At 35.3% G+C, this 20,993-nt stretch overlaps 1 long non-coding RNA gene across 2 annotated transcripts; it reads right to left on the reverse strand.

The window, feature by feature from the left end:
* Nucleotides 1-2,194: 2,194 nt before the first annotated feature.
* LOC103792509 (uncharacterized) lies at nucleotides 2,195-20,846 on the reverse strand. 2 transcript variants are annotated; one of them, XR_013534832.1, is made up of 4 exons: nucleotides 20,682-20,846; nucleotides 19,572-19,746; nucleotides 11,538-11,644; nucleotides 2,195-9,950 (listed from the first exon to the last, which is right to left on the reverse strand). It is a non-coding gene; the product is annotated as an uncharacterized LOC103792509 (long non-coding RNA). The 2 variants fall into 2 exon arrangements; XR_619282.6 differs by having other exon boundaries at nucleotides 14,845-19,746.
* Nucleotides 20,847-20,993: the final 147 nt, after the last annotated feature.

The following is a 20,993-nucleotide window of genomic DNA, read 5'->3' on the forward strand; positions in this document are numbered from 1 at the left end:
AAAATAAATCACTAAAATTCATGGACATAGAGAGTAGAAGTTTTGTTACCTGCATCTCAGAAGAGTAGTGGGGATTGTAGGGGAGGTGACAAAGGTTAATGGGTAAAAAAGAAAGAAAAAGTAAATAAGACCTACAATTAGGGTGACTATAATCAATAATCATTGTATTTTTTAAATAACTTAAAAATATAATTAGATTATTTGACACAACGGATAAGTGCTTGAGAGGATGGATACCCTACTCTCCATGATGTGCTTATTGTAAGAGATAAAGAATGAGAAAAAAAAAAACACAAAAAGTGGCTCAACAGTTAAGTATAGTTTTATTTTGGAAAATGAACCTGAGAGGACTTCTTGTCAATTTCAGTTAGGAGCACTCTCTCTTACAGACTAAGAGTATTTATTGGTTTTAAGGTGAGAGAGCTTATCTTGCAACCCAGGCCTGAAATATTTCTGTTGAGGGGAAGAAGTTTATGGCGGAGTTGGAATGTCGCTGGTCAGAGGGGAGGTAATCTTGGGGCTGACATCTCTCTGGCCAGAGGGGAGATTATCTCAGGGCTGGCATGTCTCTGGTTGGGTATGGGTTTATCTTATGGTTGAAATATTTCTGGTCAGAAATGTCATTTGTGGCTTATGGTCATGCTGACCTTAGCCATTAGGCTGATGCCCTTGGGATTTAGGCAGTTTTTGATCAAGGTGAACTTTAAGATGGCAGTGCTTGTCCAAGATGGTGATGCTCTGCTCTATTAATCCATCCTTATAGTTTTAAAAAGGACAAGGGGGTATGTTCTTTCTGGCTACTTCCTGCTGATGAGGGGACAGAGAGTTTCCACTGCTGGTGGAAATGTAAAATAATAGTATAACCACTGTGGAAAGTAATATGGCAGTTCCTGAATATATTAAAAATAGAATTACTGTATTATGCAGCAAGTTCACATCTGGGTATATACTCAAAATATTTGAAAGCAGGGTCTCAGAAAGACATTTGTATACTCCTGTTCATAGCAACATCATTTACAATAACAAAAAGATGGAAGCAACAAAAGTATCCACTGAAACCTGGATAAGCAAAATGTTATATATAAATACAAAGTACTATTATTATTCAGCCTTAAAAAGGAAGGACATTTTGACAAATGCTACAACATGGATGAACTTTGAGGACATTATGCTAAGTGAAATAAGCCAGTCACAAAAAGACGAATACTATATTACTTCACTTCTATGAGTGTATAGTTAGGGTTCTCCAGAAGAACAGAACTAACAGCATACATGTATCTATTAAAGGGAGCTTATTAAGGAAAACTGAACCGCAGGATCACAAGGTGAAGTCCCACAATACACTGTCTACAAGCCAAGGACATAGGAAACCAGTACTGGCTCAGTCTGGGTCCAAAAGCCTCAAAAGTAGGGAAGCCACTTGTGCAGCCTTCAGTCTGTGGCCAAAGGCCCAAGAGCCCCATCAAACCACTAGAGTAAGTCCAAGAGTCTAAAGACCAAAGAATCTGGAGTCTGCTATTCAAGGTCAGGAAGCACCCAGCACAGGAGAAAGATGAAAGCCAGAATTCAGCAAGCCAGTTTCTCTCTCCTTCCTCTGTCTGATTTGTTCCGGCCACACTGCCGCTGATTAAATGATGCCCACCCACACTGAGGTCTTCCTTTCTCAGTCCACTGACTGAAGTGTTAATTTCCTCTGGTAACACCCTCACAGACACACCCAGAAAATACACCTTACCAGCTATGAAGGCAACAAGTTGGCACCTAATATTAACCATCACAATGAGGTAGTTAAAGTAGTCAAAATCATATAGACAGAAAGCAGAATGGTGGTTGCCAAGGACTGGACATGGGCAGGAAATGGAGAGTTATCATTTCATAGGTTCAGAGTTTCAATTTTACAGGAAGAAAAGAGTTATAAAGACGAATGGTAATGAGGGTTGCAGGAATATCTTGAATGTATTTAATACCGCTTAACTGTATAATTAAAAATAAGATGTAAATTTTGTATTATGTGTATTTTACCACAAAAAATAAATTATGAAAAATAATATAATAAAACATAACAAAATGAAACTGAAACTGTGAATCGTGCAAATGGAGATCAAACAGCTTCAAATGAAGTTTGGAGTGCCATGGCTGACATTAACAGACAGGATATTATTTTCTACTTTTCTCATCACCCACCACCCTCCATTCGTCCCCTTCCAGCCAATATAAAAATATTGAATATCTCATTAAGTACAGGGCCGGGTACATTCAGCTTCTACCATGGCTTTATTTCTGTTTTTACTGCACTGTTCAACCCAAATTCTAGACCTCTTTGGCTCATTCTCAATCTCTATAGCAATAACTTTCGATGTGCCCAGTTCTTCCAATGCATTTTATACTGTGTTGCCAGAATAATGTTTTTGAGTCCTGGTTTTAATCATTTTAGTAGTCTTCCCAGCATCTTCACTATCTTTCTACTGCTCATCTAACTCTGTTGATCTTCATTAGATCAACATATTATATATTAAAGGGAACTTATTAAGGAAAATTGACCCACGGAATCACAAGGTGAAGTCCCACAATACACTGTCTGCAAGCTGAAGAATTGGGAAACCAGTAGTGGCTCAGTCTGTGTCCAAAAGCCTCAAAAGAATGGAAGCCCATCGTGCAGCCTTCTTCATTGTCAACATAATTAACTTATTTTTAGATCTGTTTTAGATCAACAAAATTAATCTGTTGATCAGTATTTCCCAAAGTATAATCTGAAAGATTTTCTTCTTTATTTTTAGAGACAGAGTCTCACTCTGTTGCTAAGGCTGGAGTGCAGTGGTACAGTCATAGCTCTCTGTAACCTGGAACTCCTGGGTCAAGTGATTTTCCCACCTCAGCCTTCCTAGTAGCTAGGACTGTTAGCACACACCATCATACCTAGCAAATTTTGTAAATATTGTTTCCTAGAGAAAGGATCTCACTACATTGCCCAGGCTGGTCTCTAAGTCCTGAACTCAAGTGATCCTCCCATCTTGGCCTCCTAAGGTAGCAGGATTACATGTGTGAGTTATTATACCTCGCCTGAAATTACCTTTTAGGCTTACATTTTACCATTTTTCTTTGAATTTTTTATAATCTAACCAGAACTACATTATCCAATCTTGTTCTAACTGACCTCTCATAACACACACTCATATACACATACGCATTTTTTAAATTCTTATTGGAAAAAGAATAATTGTATTCATTAAAGACACAGGTACCACACTGCCTTCCTCATAGAGTTGATGCTAGAATTAAATGAGTTGGTACATGTAAAGCTTCTATAACAGTGAGTGGCACAAAATATATTCTCAAGAAATATTATATAGTGTCAAAATTCTACTGATTTTTTAGAAATGGGAAGCCTCTTTAACCTTCTCAAATGAGTGTGGTCTCTTTTTTTTAATCTTTTTGATGTTTTGTGGGCCATCGTATGCCATTTAATATGTTCTTTCTCATTTTTCTCAAGGTTGTGATTCCCTTTTCTTACCCTCTTAAGTCCCTTAAAAGTAGATAATCTGTATAACTCATCTTTACATACAGTTTCCAGAATAATAGCTGGTACATACTTGGAGGCTAATACTAAAGTTTTTAATGAAGAGAACTTTACTGTTACTGGTAAAAGAACTTCTTTTACCTATTTGTAAACTTTCTGTGTTCTATACCAGACCTACATCTATTTTAAATCTTTGATTCTCAATAGCAGATGGGGGATTCTTGATATAAAAATTATTTTCATAATAATACTAAGACATTGTTTGTCTTTTTCATTCTCATTCTCTTGCAACTGTTCAGTGAAGTTTTCCAGAGGCTACATGATGTGTGATAATGTGATAATAGAACAGATTGAATGCAAAAGCAAATATGAGAACCTGTCTTCTCTTAAACATTTAAAGAAGCATTTATATCTTGAGAAAAACCACACTTTGGAAGAGAGGCTTTAATTTGCCTAATTTAATTTCAGGCTGCTTTAATTTGGTTAATTCCACCAGCTTAAAACCCCCTATCTCGTTATTAGTGTCTGCAAAACAAGTGCTGAAGACAAAGAAGAGCAGGAGTGGCAATATCGGGATTCATTTAGGAAAGGTACACTTTGGTCATGAGAAAAGAAAAAGGATACTTGGAAGAAGCAAATACTGGGGAAAATAATCAGTGCTATATCAAAATGCTTGGGTTCTATTGGCTTTTCTACCTCTAGGTCATTTCAATTCTAAAATTTTCTAAGGCATTATGTGCAATTAGATTAACAATGAGATTCAAATCAGAGAAGGCATAAGTTGGAATCATGGCTATTTACATATCGCCAATTCCTTTAAAACCTTCAATTCTGTGTTGAATTAGTAATTGGAGATAATAATAATAATTGCTAACACAAATTATTTACTTCCTGCTAAAATCTTTAGTCTTCATTTAATTTTTAAAACACAATAAAAAATAGGACCGGCATTATATTACAATTCTCAATTTAGAAATAAGAAAATTTAATTTCAGAAAAAAGTAACGAGGCAAAGGAACACAGATGATTAGTCTCTTAGCAGAGATTTAAATCTGGGCAATCTGAGGGGTCTAACATAAGAACCCTCACTAAAACAGTTAAATATAAAAAGTACAAATGTATTAGTACTTATAAAGTTCATGTAAATACACGAAAAATTTGCATCTGTTTCAGAAAAAATCCTTTGTAAACTGCTAAACACACCTAAATGATAATTATTCTGACTTTAAGTTTTCTGTTTATTTCCTATGATGTCATTTTCTTCCAAAATACAAGTTTATTGCTATTTATGCCAGTGAGTTTTGTTAATAAAATGATAAAATGCATTGTATATAAGGGGCTTTGAGAAACCTTCCAGAAAAGAAACATTCTGTGTTTGTGTATATGTGTTGTGTGTGTGTGTGTGTGTTGTGTGTGGTATGTGTATGTTTGTGCAATTAATGCAGTTTCTCAAAATGATTTAATAATAGAAACCTTTTATCTATAACAGGAATTTCTAAACCAGAGCATAAGCATTCAGCAGAATGCCTAAGCTGACCTAAGCATTTACCCTATATTATTAAAAACTCATAAATAATGTTTTTAATTAATATATACCTTTTCACTAAGTGGATATAACATGATTCTCACAGTTTTTCCCCTTTTCCAGAATGTATTTGAACCTAATTTTCAGCTTTTATAAATAACGCTAATATGAACATCCTTGAGTAGTCTTCCCCTGTATGGGCATACAATTTTATAATAGCTTTTCAGCTCCACATCAAACCGATTTGTAACAGTAGATGACAATGCTCATTGTGCTATGTCCTTATTGTCCAGTGCTCATTAAGCTTACTTAAAAACACACAATTTTGACTGTTTGATAGACCTCAGAAAAATGAATTCACTGATTTTATCTTTTGGGTTTTCTGGTTATAAACAAAGTTAATATTTTCTAGTTTTTTAATTTGCATTTACTCTTATGTAGTCTGTCTTTTTTCTATATATTTATTGAGACTAGTTTTCTCATTTATTCATATGAGTTTCACATATGTAAATAAATTTAGACCCTTTTAGTCATATATATTTGTATTTATTGCTTTGTAAAACATTCCTTGTCTATTCATACTTTGACAGATAATAAATGTGCATATTTATGGAATATAATGTGTATATTTATGTGATGTTTTGATGTAATGTTTCATATAATATTGGAAGATACAATCAAGATAATTAATGTATTCATCACCATACCAATTTATCAAATTTTTTGGTAATGTTAAGAATCTGTTCTTTCAGCAATTCTGAATTATAAAATTCATTATTGTTAACTTCGATCAGTATCTTCCCTTTCTTTATCCTTTTCCCCACCTCATCCCAAGCCTCTGGTAGTTACCTTTCTACTCTCTGCTTTTCTGAGTTCCTCTGTTTTTAGATTTGCCATATAAATCAGATCACATAAATAAGGTCATACAGACCATACTCATCTTTTTGTGCTTGGCTTATTTCACTTAGCATAATGTTCTCAAGTTTAATCTATGTTTTCTGAATGACAGACTATCCTTATTGTTTAAGGTTGTATAGATTTCCATCATGCATATGTACCATCTTTTTCTTCATCTATTCACTTGTTAATGGACACTTACATTGCTTCCATATCTTACCTATTGTGAATAATGCTGAAATGAATATGAGAGCATAGCTGTCTCTTCAATATACCTGTTTTAATTCCTTTGGATATGTACCTAGAAGTAGAATCTGCTGAATCATATGGTAATTCTACTTTTAGTTTTTGAGCAAACTCTATACGATCTTCCAAAATGGCTGTACTAATTTACATTCTTACTAATAGTATACAAGTGTTCCCTTTTGTTTACATCCTCACCAATATATGTTACCATTCATCTTTTTCATAATAGCCATTCTAAAGGGTGTAAAGTCATATCTCAATGTGGTTTTAATTTGTATTTCCCTGATAAGTAGAGAACTTTAAGCATTTTATCATATTTTTGTCCCTTCATATTGCTTATTTCGAAACATGCCTGTTAAGATCTTCTGTCCATCTTTTAGTTGAGTTATTTGATTTCCTGATGCTGACTTGTTTGAGCAACTTACATAGTTTAAATATTAGTCCCTTATCAGATGTATGGTTTACAAATACTTTCAATACTTGGTTTGTTTCTTCAGTCTCTGGTTTCCTTTGCTGTGCAGAAGCATCTTTTTATTATGATGTAATCTCATTTGTCTGTTTTTGCTTTTGTTGCCTTTGCTTTTAGAACCCTATCCAAGAAATAATTTTTAAGACCAATGTCATGGAATTTTCTTTGTGTTTCCTTCTTGTAGTTTTACAATTTGAGGTCTTAAATATAAATATATTATCCATTTTAAGTTTAATTTTCTATATGTCGTGAAATAAGGGTCCAGTTTTATTTTTATTCATGTGAGTATCATGTTTTCACAACACTATTTATTGAAAAGACTGCTATTTCCCCATTGTGTGTTTTTGAAACCTTTAATAAAAATTAATTGACTGTGAATCATTAAGTTTATTTCTGGGATACTTTCTTTTCCATTGGTCTGTGTCTCTTCCATTAGTTTGCGTTTATGCCAGTGCAATGCTGTTTTGAATGCCTTATATTATATTTTGAAATAAGAAAGTGTGATGCCTCTAGCTTTGTTCTTTTAGCTCAAGATTTCTTTAGCTATTCAGAATCTTTTCAAGTTTCAAACTAATTTTAGAATTTTTTTCTATTCCTGTGGGAAAAAAATGGCACTAGAATTTTGAGAGAAATATTACTGAATGTGTAGATCATGTTAGATATTATGGGAATCATTTTAATTATTTCATTCCATGAACATGGAATATCTTTCCATTCATTTACGTTTTCTTCAATTTCTTTCATCAATATTTTATACTTTTCATTGTACAGATCTTTCATTTTCTTTGTTAAATTTACTCCTAAGTACTTTTTATGCTACTTGTGAAAGACAAATAAATTTTGAGGCCCTCCACTCACTAAGCTAAAGGGAAAAGTCAAGCTGGGACCTGCTTAGGGCCTAACTGCCTCCGATTCTATTCAAAGTCACCCCTCTGGTCACTGAGATGAATGACTATCTGATTGCCTCCTTTGGAGAGACTAATCAGAAATTCAAAATAATGGAATCATTGGTCTCTTAGCTACCTATGACCTGGAAGCCCTCTCCCAACTTTGAGTCTTCCCACCTTTGCTTTGAGTTGTCCCACCTTTCTAGACCAAACCAATGTTCACCTGGCATATGATGACTGATGTCTCATGTCTCCCTAGACAATATAAAACCAAACTGTGTTCTCACCACAGAGGGCAATCTGGGTGGTCTAACTTAAGAACCCTCACTCAAACAGTTAATTATAAAAAGTATAAAATTCTTGGTTTGTTTATATATTGCTCTTCTTTCATTGATAAGCATCACTGTTCTTTTGAATTTTCTGTGAGATGAATCACTTATTCATTTTATTAGCTTTGAATTCCAGAGAGTTATCTTGTTCTTTTATATGGGACACATTTCTCTGTTTCACTTTCCTTGACTCTCTATGTTGGTTTCTGTGCATTATATACAAGAACCACCTCTTCCAAATTTGTTAGACTGTGCTTCCGTAGATTTTCCTCCCTAATCACCTCAGCGAGACATTCTAAGTGTCTTTCAACTCTCTTTGCTTGTCCGACCTGATTCCTTTTTTCTTGGTGACATCCAAGAAATTAGAGAGTGAAAAGTTGTGCTATTACCTCGAGAGTAGTGTGATAAGCCAGTATCTTGGAATGCAGCTGCAGATGTTGGGGTATTGGATGTGTGTTCCCTTTTCTTCTCTCTTTGCAAAGAAGCTGAGAGCCAGAGTATATCTTCTACTTATTCTGCCCTACACTAAGAAGAGAATCTGAAGCAGATGTCTATACTTTTTATCAGAGTGCTTATGTTCAACCTGGGAAGACAGCTGCTTAGTTTTTGAAAGTTTATATGTCACCATTGTGTTATCTGTGGTCTAGGAGACTCAGGCATGCAGAGCTCTGTCAAATCCCAGAGCCAGGTGACTTAAGAGCCAGTCCTTTGGATGAATGCTGTAAAAGTTGGGGCACTGGACTCATGCAGAAACTACTGCCATGGAGGGTCTTCAGATTTGGATGTATTTTTGGAACAAGCCTGGGAAAAAGTGCTGGGAGTGCCCACTCTCCAGTTCAAGCAATTAGAAGCCTCACACCCTCCTAGCCGGAGGATACTCCTGGTCTGGAGTTATCACTGAAGCCAGGAGAAAAGGCATAAGATGCGTTTCCTTTCTTTTTCAGGCACATGTAGATTCCCTAGCCTCTCTAATGAGAAATTGAAGAACTTTATCTCAAGAATTTATTTAAGGTGGAAGCCAGAGGAAAGGATGCAGAGATGTCCTTCCTCCTATTCTTGCTGTTTGATACCTCCATTCACTTTTCCTGGAAAGTTTCTAGAGCTGGAATTATCACTGGAGCAAGGCAGGGAAGAAAGTGTGAGGAGTAGCATCCCTCCCATTTGTGCTCAAAGGGCTTTATTCTTTATTTGCTAGGTAAGCTACTAGATAGGGCTTATTGGAGGCAAGAATGACAGGAAGCTGATAGGAAAGCATGCTGTCAAACCCTTTTCAGGAGAAAAGTGGAAGCTAGGCTGATCCCAAGGTCTGCAGCAGCTGGGAGTGCTCATAGGGTTCAAAACCCCTTTGTCCTTTGTGATTGAAGGAAATCCTTCAATGTCATTTTCTTGCCTTTCCTCAAGAATAATGATTTAAGACCCAATCCCTTTGGCAGAGACTTTAAAAGCTGGGTACTACATTACATGTTTCTTCACCCTTCAATAGAAAGGTGAGGGTTGGGGTTTCCTTCCCAATTATAAGGTGCTGTGCTCAGGGTGGAGTTTCATGCACGAGTGTTTCTTCACTTTTTCTGCTCATTTTGATATGAATATTTTCTCAGGCCTTCTGTGTGTAGGAGTCTTTCAACTGCATTCTGGCTTTCTCTTTGAGAGAACTGATCCATGTGTAGGTGTTTACTTGATGTGGCTGGGGGAAAAGAAATGATCAGAGCCTCCTATTCTGCCATGTTTCTGAATTCTCTCTCCTGTTGTCAATTAAATTTTTACTGTGTGTTTTAATTTGTAGAATTGTGTGTGGGTTAAAATGTTCTGCATTTCTCATTACATTTTTGTTTCCATTGTTCCTATAAAGTTGACCCTGTAATCACTATTGACTTTCCTTTCCTAGCACAACTTTTAAATCTCACTATTTAGTTAGTAATTCTGAAACCAGCATAAAAAATAAAATAAAATAAGTCAAAACACCAACAGAAAGCAGCAATACTAGCCACTTATTGGGTTTCTTATTATTTGCCAGACACTAATCAGGGTCTGGAGTTGTAGAAATAAATCTGGCATTATCTGTCCTCAGGCGATGTAAATTCTAAAGGAAGGAAAGAACAAAGTATTTAGTAACTTGAAAATGATTTTAAATTCATTACTATATTAGTATATTTGTGGTGCTATTTTCACTTGAATATTTTTATATTATACTTCCAAACCTGGCATTAGCCACAGATAAGAACCTTAAGGGTTTTGAAATATAGGTGACGATTATTATTCACAGTATCTATATTCTTTAAGGTCATTTTGAACAATGAATTAGCAAATACTGGGTCATTGTAGGAAAAATATAGGGTTAGGTTTCTGAAAGCTGCTGGTCACCATGCTTTCATCAGTCAGTTTACAATCTTATGAGTTTTATGTTTAAAGACACCTTATTTAGTATATATTATTGATTCATCAACATTAATCTCCTGGCCAATAGCAATATAATTTGTGCCTAAACAAATCTTATCTAATGTGTGTTTCCAATGTAAAGTACATCACAACCCTCCTGTGCTTAGAAACTTTGAGATAATTGTAAATAGTGAAATCACTAACAAAAAAAACCACAAAAATGAAAAAAAAAGTATTAAATACACCACAAAAAGGACAACTTGTTTACAATAGGAGAGCTGAAACAAGAAGGCAGAGCACTGCCTTGTTCAATCTCAGCCAGGAATGTACATATTGTGTGACTCAAAATTTTTCCTATCCTGTGCACATCTGCAAATTAACACCAAAACACGGCAAGTATTGATTTGGGGGTTACAAATAAATTTTAGTTAATAGGCAAATTTGCAAAAACAGAGTCAAGAATAATGATAATTTACTCCACTCATGTTTTATCTAGCCACTTTAGTGGACTTTATCTGTTTATTTTTTTTGAGACAGTGTCTTCCTTTGTCACCCAGGCTGGAGTGCAGTGGTACAATCATGCCTCACTGCAACCTCAAATTGCCAGGCTTAAGCAATACTAGCACCTCAGCCTCCTGACAGCTGGGACTACAGGCACAAACTAATGCCCAGGTGATTAAATAATATATATATATATTTTTTGCTAGAGATGGGGCTTCATTATGTTCCAAGGCTGGGACATTCTTATTAATTCATTGTCAAAATTTTCAATTGATTATTTTCTTATTAATTCATTGTCAAAATTTTCAATTGATTATTTTCTTTTCTGTGTATCTAATCATATATTATAGAAAGAATAGCGATCTCATCTTATCATTCCCATTGACATTTCAAATTAAGTTCCATTCTGCTATCAAAATATATTCATTCACTATATTTCAATCTTGTCAATTATATTTTATAACTTCACTATGTTTTTAAAATTATTTTTTAAAAGTTCTATTTGTACTTCTGTCAGTTATTGACTTATCTTTCACAAATATAATCTTAATCTGATCAGCATATTTTGCTTTTCCTTTTACCCAATGTAGTGTTCTATCTAGGCAATAGACTGCTAGCATTGATGCATGTTTGTGCAGTTTTGTGCTTGACTTGACAAGATTTCTATACTTATCATTCATGCTCAAGCAGCAATCTTCGAGACTATGACAAATTAAAATAAACAAGTAAGTGTATTCTAATGTTGTCAGCATCCATGTTTTAAAGTAGAATATGCCTGTGAAGAACTTACCCATGTAACTGTACGGGGGATGGCTGACTTCATCTGAGATGGCACCGCCGAGGTGGCCATCATATGAATAGGACAATGTTCATTGCTTGTGGCAGGTGTTGCTGAAACTGATGAATATGTTAAAGTCAGCCTGTCAGATGCAGGTTCCTTTTCCCCAAATGTCTGCCATTTACGTTTTCATCATTGTTGCCATAAGTCCCACCCTTGATTACCTTTGTCCATTACCTTCATGGTCAAGCCCAAGGCTTCACTCACAAGTAATTAAAGAAATCCAAAGCATTTTCTCTCATTCTTAATAAGCTAAAAAATAATTCCATTGCACTCCTTTCTTAAATTGGGAATGTTTTAATGCAAAATATTATACTTTTTAATATGTTTAAAAGAATTGAGAAATAACTGTTTTTAGTAACTTGGTGTTGAGGTTTAAAACCTTGATAACTAGGAATAAGTGATATGCAAAAAAACAAAATAAAAGGATTAGTATATGTTGTTTAATTTTTTAAGATATGAAAGTTATTATTTTATATCTCTGAATTATGCTGCAACATTTTTAGAAGATGCTACATTTTTACATGAATAAAAATCAAGGCTAGTGAGAACACTGTAACATTCAGGTGATTTACTTTACATGACCCTCTAAAATCAGGCTGCCTTATTGTTTGAAAGCCTGAGTTTTTCCTCAGTGTCTCCATAGGGTGCTTTCTCACACTTCTATTCAGAGATCATTCAAGTATAAAGAATACCTAATAACTTCGGAACTCATACCAACTCTGCTGATGTGCAGGTAAAAAAAATTGCCCTTGGTGCTAATCAAGTGGTTCTGAGTTAAATAATATTTGCACCACTGTTATTACATATTTAATAGCTACAGTAAATTATTTAAACCATATCATGTGTCTAAATGAGGTTAGCCAGGTAGAGTTGGTGGGATGATGTATTTTAAGGTTTAAATTATTAACCCAAAAGACCATTCAGTGCCCAAGTCATCAATTGGATGCTATTACTTATATTTCTCCCAAGAAGCAAATACACACACACACACACACACACACACACACACACCCCAAATCATGCAGAATCAGCATTCTCAAAATGTCTTTCTTCTAATATTTTGAAGAGCTGATTCTTTTTCCACAAAATGGGATCATCTACTCCCATGACTTTTTTCCTCTTTCTCCAATTTACTTGAGCTAGAAATTTGCTGCTCTTACCACCATCATGCAGTTTCCCTGTGGTCTCAGCCCTCAGTGGATTGCCATTGTGGCTACTCAGTCAACTCCCTTCTCTTTTTTTTTTTTTTTTTTTCACTAACCTGATTCTCATTTAATCAGGTGAATATTCCTTCCGTTTTCTACAAAATTGTTCTTTCAACAACTTTCTTGCCTTTGAGTACCACAATGCTATAATTAATGTATCTGCTTCCTACATCTTTGCCAAGTTATAACTAATTTCTTCTCAAATTCAGGTGTCAATTTATCATCTCCAATCATTCCTCAATTCTTTTTTTTTCTTTTTTGAGACAGAGTCTCACTTTGTCTCCCATGCTGAAGTGCAGTGGCGCGATCTTGGCTCGCTGCACCTCCACCTCCTGATTCTCCTGCCTCAGCCTTTTGAGTAGCTGGGAGTACAGGCGCATGCCACCATGCCCAGCTAATTTTTGTATTTTTAGTAGAGTCAGGTTTTCACCTTGTTAGCCAGGACAGTCTCGATCTCCTGCCCTCGTGATCCGCCCACCCGGCCTCCCAAAGTGCTGGGATTACAGGCCTGAGCCACCACGCCGGGTTCATTCCTCCAATCTTAAAGCTTTATTGATTGACTTTGTTCCTCTAGCCAATAAGTTGTCAACACATTTGAGTTCAATGAAAAATATTCATATATATTACTATTTAGAACTGTACTAGCATTCTTCAGTTATTTCAACTCTTCTGATCCAATAATATAGTAACTTATTTGAAGAAAAGACCAGTTTTTCCTATTATTTTTCTGGTTCATATAGCATTTATTACAAGTATCATACACAAGATATTCTGAATAAATGTCTACTGAATGAATGATGTGTTAAAATATCCAGTGATGTTTTGTAAATATCCCATTTTTTAAAAAGCAGCATTTGAGATTCTAGGTGGATATTTGTAAATATATGTCTCTTTAAGAATATACATATGTTGGTATATGTGTTTTAACAGTGTAATATAATTAATTTTAGCAAAATTCAGACACTTTTGCTTCATAAATAATTGTCAAGAGGATAAAAAATAATTGATCAATGTCACCAAAAGATTAAGACTAAGGACAATTGTGTAACTATTTATAGTTTAAGTTAAGTGGCCTGTTTTTTGTTTGTTTTTTTTTATTTTACTTTAATTTCTGGGATACATGTGCAGAACATGCAGGTTTGTTATATAGGTATACATGTGCCGTAGTGGTTTGCTGCACTTATCAACCCATCATCTGGGTTTTAAGCTCTGTAGCCATTAGGTATTTGTCCTAATGCTCTCCCTCCCCTACCCACTCCCCTTCCCTTGCTCCCTGACAAGACCCTGTGTGTGATGTTTCCCTCCATGTGTTTATGTGCTCTCACTGTTCAACTCCCACTTAAGAGTGAGAACATGTGGTGTTTGGTTTTCTGTTCCTGTGTTAGTTTGCTGAGAATGATTGCTTCCAGCTTCATCATGTCCCTGCAAAAAACCTGAGATCATTCTTTTTCATGGCTGCATAGTATTCCATGGTATATGTGTGGTGTGGCCTATTTTAAAAGCTCTATTTTCTTTCTCTTAATCTTTCAAAATTTTTTCACTGACAGTTTATGAATGTGAATTAAGAAATCACTTAAGCTGTCTGACTCTGGTTTCCTCAGCTGTGAGATGTGTTAGGCAATGAGGATTATCTATGAGTAAAACAGAGTGCTGTCTTCAAGACTTTATCTACTAAGAAGATTGAGATGAGAGATGAGATAGGAATATTCATACTTTTTGATCTATACATCCCATTTCTTGGTATTTATTTTAAGTAAATAATCCCTAATGCATGCAAATATTTTCATTTCATGGTTGCAAACATATTCACTTAAACTTTTCTTGAATGTTAATCAGAATAGCAATCTTGACTGTTTGGAATAATAATTAAATGTTATCTGAGCAATAAACTGTGGAAGGAAAGATATTTCTTAGATTCAATGTCTTTTCTTGTATTCATTTTAAAAGATATTAAGCATTTTGATCAAACCCAATGGCTTCAATTTTCAGACTCATACCAAAGTAATGCATACAATTTGCTCAAACTGCACAAAAGCCCATTTCATACTCACCAGAGCTGTCAGCCTATGCTTAAGTTTGGAAGTTCACCCTCTGATCTTTGCTTTCTCTCATTCACATCTTCACTGATAATAAAAATCTCATATTTAGAACAATAGGCCTGATGTTAGTAATTAAATTAAAAAAGAAAATTTCCTGTATCATTCATGACAAGACATGATACAAAACACATTACCATTCCTGATGGCCAGCTACCAGTATATACTGCTATAGTTGATTCATATTAATGACATAGCAAGACTTAAAACTTTATTTCAGATTAAAGTATCTGTTCACAAAATAGCAGAGCATGACATGTAAGTTTAATGTTTACCACCTAAGCAATTTACTTGCTACCACATTTCACCTTATCTTGTTGGAGTTCAACAGTATTTTTACTGCACTAGTATAAGGCCTTATGCTTACATAAATTCAACACAGTAAATGCTACATATATTTGTTAGAGAGCCTATATTTTCAAAATTGAAAACTAGAGGCCCTTTGATAAAAGTTATGCTATGTAGTGTGGGAGAATAATGGTTTATACATTATGCGGATATAATGAGAAAATACAAGGAAACTTTCAGGTTTAGGGTAGGAATAGCTATTCTCGGCTAAGGCTTAGTTGAGTCTGTAGTATATTCTTTGCTAGCCTAAGATAGGTACTCTTCATGTTCCAGGAAGAATATTCTGAAATTCCACTCAGCTTTAATTCACTGTACTGTTTTAATGTCATCATAATTGAAAGAGTATGTTTAGCTATTTGAGGCAAACAGAAAAGAACATGGAAAAGGGAACAAAAGAATTGATTAAATATTTGAAATTTGAAAAGCCAAAAAGAGCAAATTATGTAAATGAACAATTAAATCAACAGGAATTTCAAATTTTAAAAAGTAGAAAATATATTAAAATGTATTTTGAGGCCAGGCGCGGTGGCTGACACCTGTAATCCCAGCACTTTGGGAGGCCGAGGCGGGTGGATCATGAGGTCAAGAGATCGAGACCATTCTGGTCAACATGGTGAAACCCTGTCTCTACCAAAAATACAAAAAATTAGCTGGGCATGGTGGCGCATGCCTGTAATCCCAGCTACTCGGGAGGCTGAGGGAGGAGAATTGCCTGAACCCAGGAGGCCGAGGTTGCAGTGAGCTGAGATCACACCATTGCACTCCAGCCTGGGTAACAAGAGGGAAACTCTGTCTCAAAAAAAAAAAAAAAATGTATTTTGAAATACTCAAGTTTATTGGCAATCAGAAAAATGCAATTCAAAGCAAAAACATAAAATGGGAATCTATAAACGTAAAACATTCAATGCTAGAAAGAGTGCTGAAAATCAGGGCCTCTCAATGACTAGAAGGAGCACAAACTAGTAAATCCTTCTGGTGAGTAATTTATCAATATTCAATACTAGATTTAAAAATATAAAGACTTTCTGACCTACACATTTTATGTATAATAATGTATCATGAGGAAATAATCATGAATTGGTAAACGTATTTGCTTAGCTTCAAAGATGTTTATCATGAGGCTATTTGTAGTAATGAAAAATCCCCAAAGATGGTTAAATGGTTTATCAACAATGTAAATTTGTACAGTGTCACATAAGCATTAAATATGTTGTAGGAGATTACATGGTGACATGATAGACTTCAAGATATATTGTTAAATGAAACATATACATCTTAGAGCTCTGACACTAAACATTTTGGAAGCTGACACTCTTATCCTTACAAGAAAAAGCTGAACTGGTCTCATCAGAGAACTATGGTCACAGGTCATATTGGCAACTTGAAACTTGGAGACTTGGGAATGTTTAGTGAGATACAACAATCGAGAACTGGAGTAGAAATTAATGAAGGTATAAACTGGCAGAAACACTGAAATGTAACGTTAATGAATTGCTGGAGGCAACGTGTGGATTAACTTGAGAATAAAAAACTCCTAGGGCTAACATTTTAGGAGAACTCACCACACTTTTGTGGAATTTCCCACTAGGAATTCTACCAGTGTCCCGCAGTTAGGAGATGAGAAAAATCCCTTGGTTTTGGAAAAATAATCATTTTTAAATAGGCCTACACCCTCTGTACAATAAATGTCTACTCTTCATAGTAAGGGACTTTGCCAAAACTCAATTTTGAAACTTTACCTCAGCAGGCACAGAAAGCTTCTCCCATCTGGATCATCCTCAAGCCTTCCTATGTCACCTAAGCCTAAGGGGGCTGGAGGGTGGTGGAGGCGAGGAGTGGGAAACATAGTCATCAGGAGCCAAAGCTTTAAGAAACCAGACTGAGAACACTGTAGCCAGGGAAGGTTGAGGGAAGGGTTGAGGAAAGTGGTGAATGGTCAAAAGCTACATAACTGGATTTGAAAAGTCACAGTTCCAAGACAACAACCCACTGAAAGACTACAATTTAATCAGAAGGTTATAGAACAGCAGCTTTCTCCCCTACCTTACCACTGCACAAACAGGGCTTCAATATAACAACTGTATTACAGCTGAAGGAGTTGCAAGACATAGACTCTTCCTGAGTAGTACTCAGGGAAGCCCAAAATCAAGAGGAAAGAGAAAAACAAAGACAATAGAGGAACTGGAAGCCTGCGATACCTATAACTACATCAAACATTAAACACAGCCTAACTCCTAGCCAGATTAATAGACATCTTCATACTACACGCCTAGTACCCCATTTCCTATTACCCTAAACAATCTGTTCAGCTTTCAACAAAAAAGTACAAGACATGACAAAAGGCTAGATAAAATTCTCTAAAGATAAAGCACAGTTATCAAAACTAGAGTATATGAAACAGATGCTGAAATAACCAGAGAACTTAAAATAATGTATATGCTAATTGATAATTGATATGCTTTTTGTAATAGAAAAAGGTAGATAATATGAAGAAAAATATGAATAATGAAAGTAGAGAGATAAAGACTTAGAATCAAAAGGAAATGCAGAAATCGAAACACAATAACAGGAATAAATAATGCTCTCAATCAGCTCAACAGTAGACTGGACATGTATCTGAGTATTTTAGCATTGAAATATATTTTTAAATGCATTATTCTCCTTTCTCTTTAGCCTTAAGATGCAACTTTGAAACAAACTGTAAAAACCTTGTTTTCCCTTATCCTTACAATATAGATAGCCTTAAAACATATTTGAAACTCTGTCTCTTCCCTTTCCTACCAAACACCTCTTTGCACCATGCACACTCATCTAACTGCATGCTTGTTAAGAAATTTCAGGGGCTAGTTTTAAACACACCTGGTGGGTGTAGAAACCCAGCTATAAGTTCTCCTTCACCTAGAATTTACCTCACTATGGATAATCTACAGCCTGGCTACAATTGACATAGCACCAGCCAGCACACCAGGTGGACAATAACCCAAGATGGTGATCAGAGCAAGACATACAGACCTGCACTGTGTATCACTCCTACATATTTCCTATACTGAGTTTCCCCTTTTTAAATCCCAGCCTTCAGCTCAAAACTGGAGATGGTTTCTTTGAGGATTGAGCCCGGCCACCTCTCAACTACTAGCATTTGATTAATAAAGCTGATTTCTTTTCACCAAATCTCATGTGTTGTGTTTTGATTTCCAAGCAGTAAGCAGCCTGACTTGCATTTGGTTACACTATGGCCTCTTGGACTGGGTTTGAGTTTCTATGAATAAGAAATAAGGGGTGATAAGATGTTTAAAGTGTTCATTTTATAAAAATACACATGTACACAGGTATTTTAAAGGCTCGTATTACTAAATGCAGCATGAGCTAGAGAAGAGGCTTCCAATCATGGACTATAATCACGTATGGCTAAGAATCAGAAACATGACAAATACTTGAAGACTGTATACCTGAATAGTAAGTGCAAAAGCCATTTCAAGTGACTCAATTTGCCACAAGTGGGAACATATGGCACATGGAACAGCAGGGGAATAGCAGGCTTGCTGTGGAGCTTCACCAGTAAGAGCACCAGCTCTGGAGTCAGCCTGTCAGGATTCCAAACTTGGCTTTGCTACTTAATGGCTATGGAATCTTGAGCTGCACTGTGCTTCAGGTTCCTCACCTGTCAAATGAGGGAGCTAATAGTACCTGTGGTATATGGTTGTTAAAAGGATAATCATGAAAATAACCCGTGACAAGCATACATCATAATGCTTCACACATAAGTAATCAATAAATAATTATTTCTGATTTTAATCATTTATTGGGTACTTATGTGTGAAGCATTGTGATACATTATTGTTACAGGTTATTTTCATTTACAATGACTCTAGCTGACAAAATAGCTAACCTTGCATACGTAAGTTCTAGCCCTTTTAGATTATCATAAAGTAGCTGAAGAATACTTTAAAATTGAGACTGAGCTCCTGCTTTCTCGTAATCAGGGACTGACAAGCCAGTAGACATCTGCGTTACCTTTAAACAAAGTTGGGGGGGTTTTCATTAAACACAAAGAACTCAAGCTTGAACAATTCAAGAAACTGGTCCAAATTTTTGTACCAAACTATCGTGAAATTCTAATGCTTTCACTTCTTTCCGATAAAGTCTATTCATCAAAATAGAACGGAGGAAGAATGAGGATTTGCTCTGAACCTGGATGATGTAAGAAGAAAGAGTACCAGGATAAAAGTCAGAATGTATGGGTTCCAGTGTCATTCCAAGGTCCTCCTGGGGTAAATCATTTTACATCTTTGAGCCTCAGTTACTTTAGCTGAAAAATAAAAATATTTGAATACTTATTATTCTATGATGGAAAGTGTTGTGCTATGAGCATCTCTGGTCCAGCTGTCAGAAGGAGTAGATCAGAATCCCAGCTTTATACTTTCAGGCTATGTGATCTTGTCACTTCACGTTTTGGTCATTTCATTCCACAGACCCACTTCACTTCTCTAATGGTTCACTGTCACAGTGCTGAGGAATATCAGAAATACAATATCTTTAAATTATCAGTTAACATGCTACATTAAGACAAATTAAAATGTGATACAAATAGAGGAAATTAAGCATCATTTTGCAGATTATATTTGATTTTACTGAATTTTCCATACTGGATAAACCTACTTTAATGCATTTGTTCCATTCCTACATTAAAGATAAAAAAGCTTTTGAGTTAAATATGACCTTTGAAATTATTTGTGTCAACCCTGGCTATTTTGTATTTATCCTGGAAAAACAACCTAAGAAGATATGGTCAGGAAGTTGAGATTATATTCTTTTTCATCTCAGCTCCGCCTAATATGATCAAGTTTATCTTTTAAAAACCCATTTATTTTATGTAATCTAAATTAGTTCTTTGAAAGTACCAAGTTATTAATTTGAAATAGATGCACAGGGTTTTGATTGATGGCTTAGAAAAATTTACGTATCACATATTCTTTATTCCTATAGCTCAAAAAGGTCTTACTCATTTTATGTATCAATATCATAATATAAAGTTAGAAAGAGAAAGAGTCTCACAAAATCGAGCACTGACATCAAAACAAAACAGTTTTTAAAAGCCAGTTTTCAATAAATAGTTATATGCCATCCTAATAGTTGGAGGGCTTCTTGAATTAGTCAGATTACTGTCAAAACCTTTAAATTAGCACAGGATTCTCACCAGCTTATCCTGTGTTCACTAAAGGCAAGACTTTAATGTTATCTGATGATCAAAATGATCAGGACTATTTTATCCTCTGATAAATAGAAAATGTGATAGAAACTTTTACAAAACATAGTATATTTTATCTGAGAACTGTTGCTACGAACACAAAGTTACTTTACGCCAATGGTGCCGAGTTTCTGCTGGGTGTGAAAATTAACTACATTTTTAAAGTGATGAAACTTCTGAGCTTATGATGACTTACCGCTTTCAAAAGTCTATCCTCTAAACTCCGAGGCTTATGTAGCTTCACTTCCTCAGTCCTTTAATCATCTTTCTGCCCCACAATTCTCTTATTTATTCTTTTGCTACTGTAGAAACAGCAGGTCCACATTTCTGACTGCGCAGGCATTGGAGGCCCACATCAAGCAGTGTGACATGCTTGAATGACAAAATAATGGAATGATCCCAGGGACTCAGGAGTCACAGCAGAGGTATTTATTGCTTAGCAACCCAGACTTATGTCAAGAGTTTTACCAAATGTAGATGGTGAGTAGGACTGTTGAAAATCAAAATT

This window comes from Callithrix jacchus, chromosome 4, assembly GCF_049354715.1.
Source record: "Callithrix jacchus isolate 240 chromosome 4, calJac240_pri, whole genome shotgun sequence".
Taxonomy (NCBI): domain Eukaryota; kingdom Metazoa; phylum Chordata; class Mammalia; order Primates; family Cebidae; genus Callithrix; species Callithrix jacchus.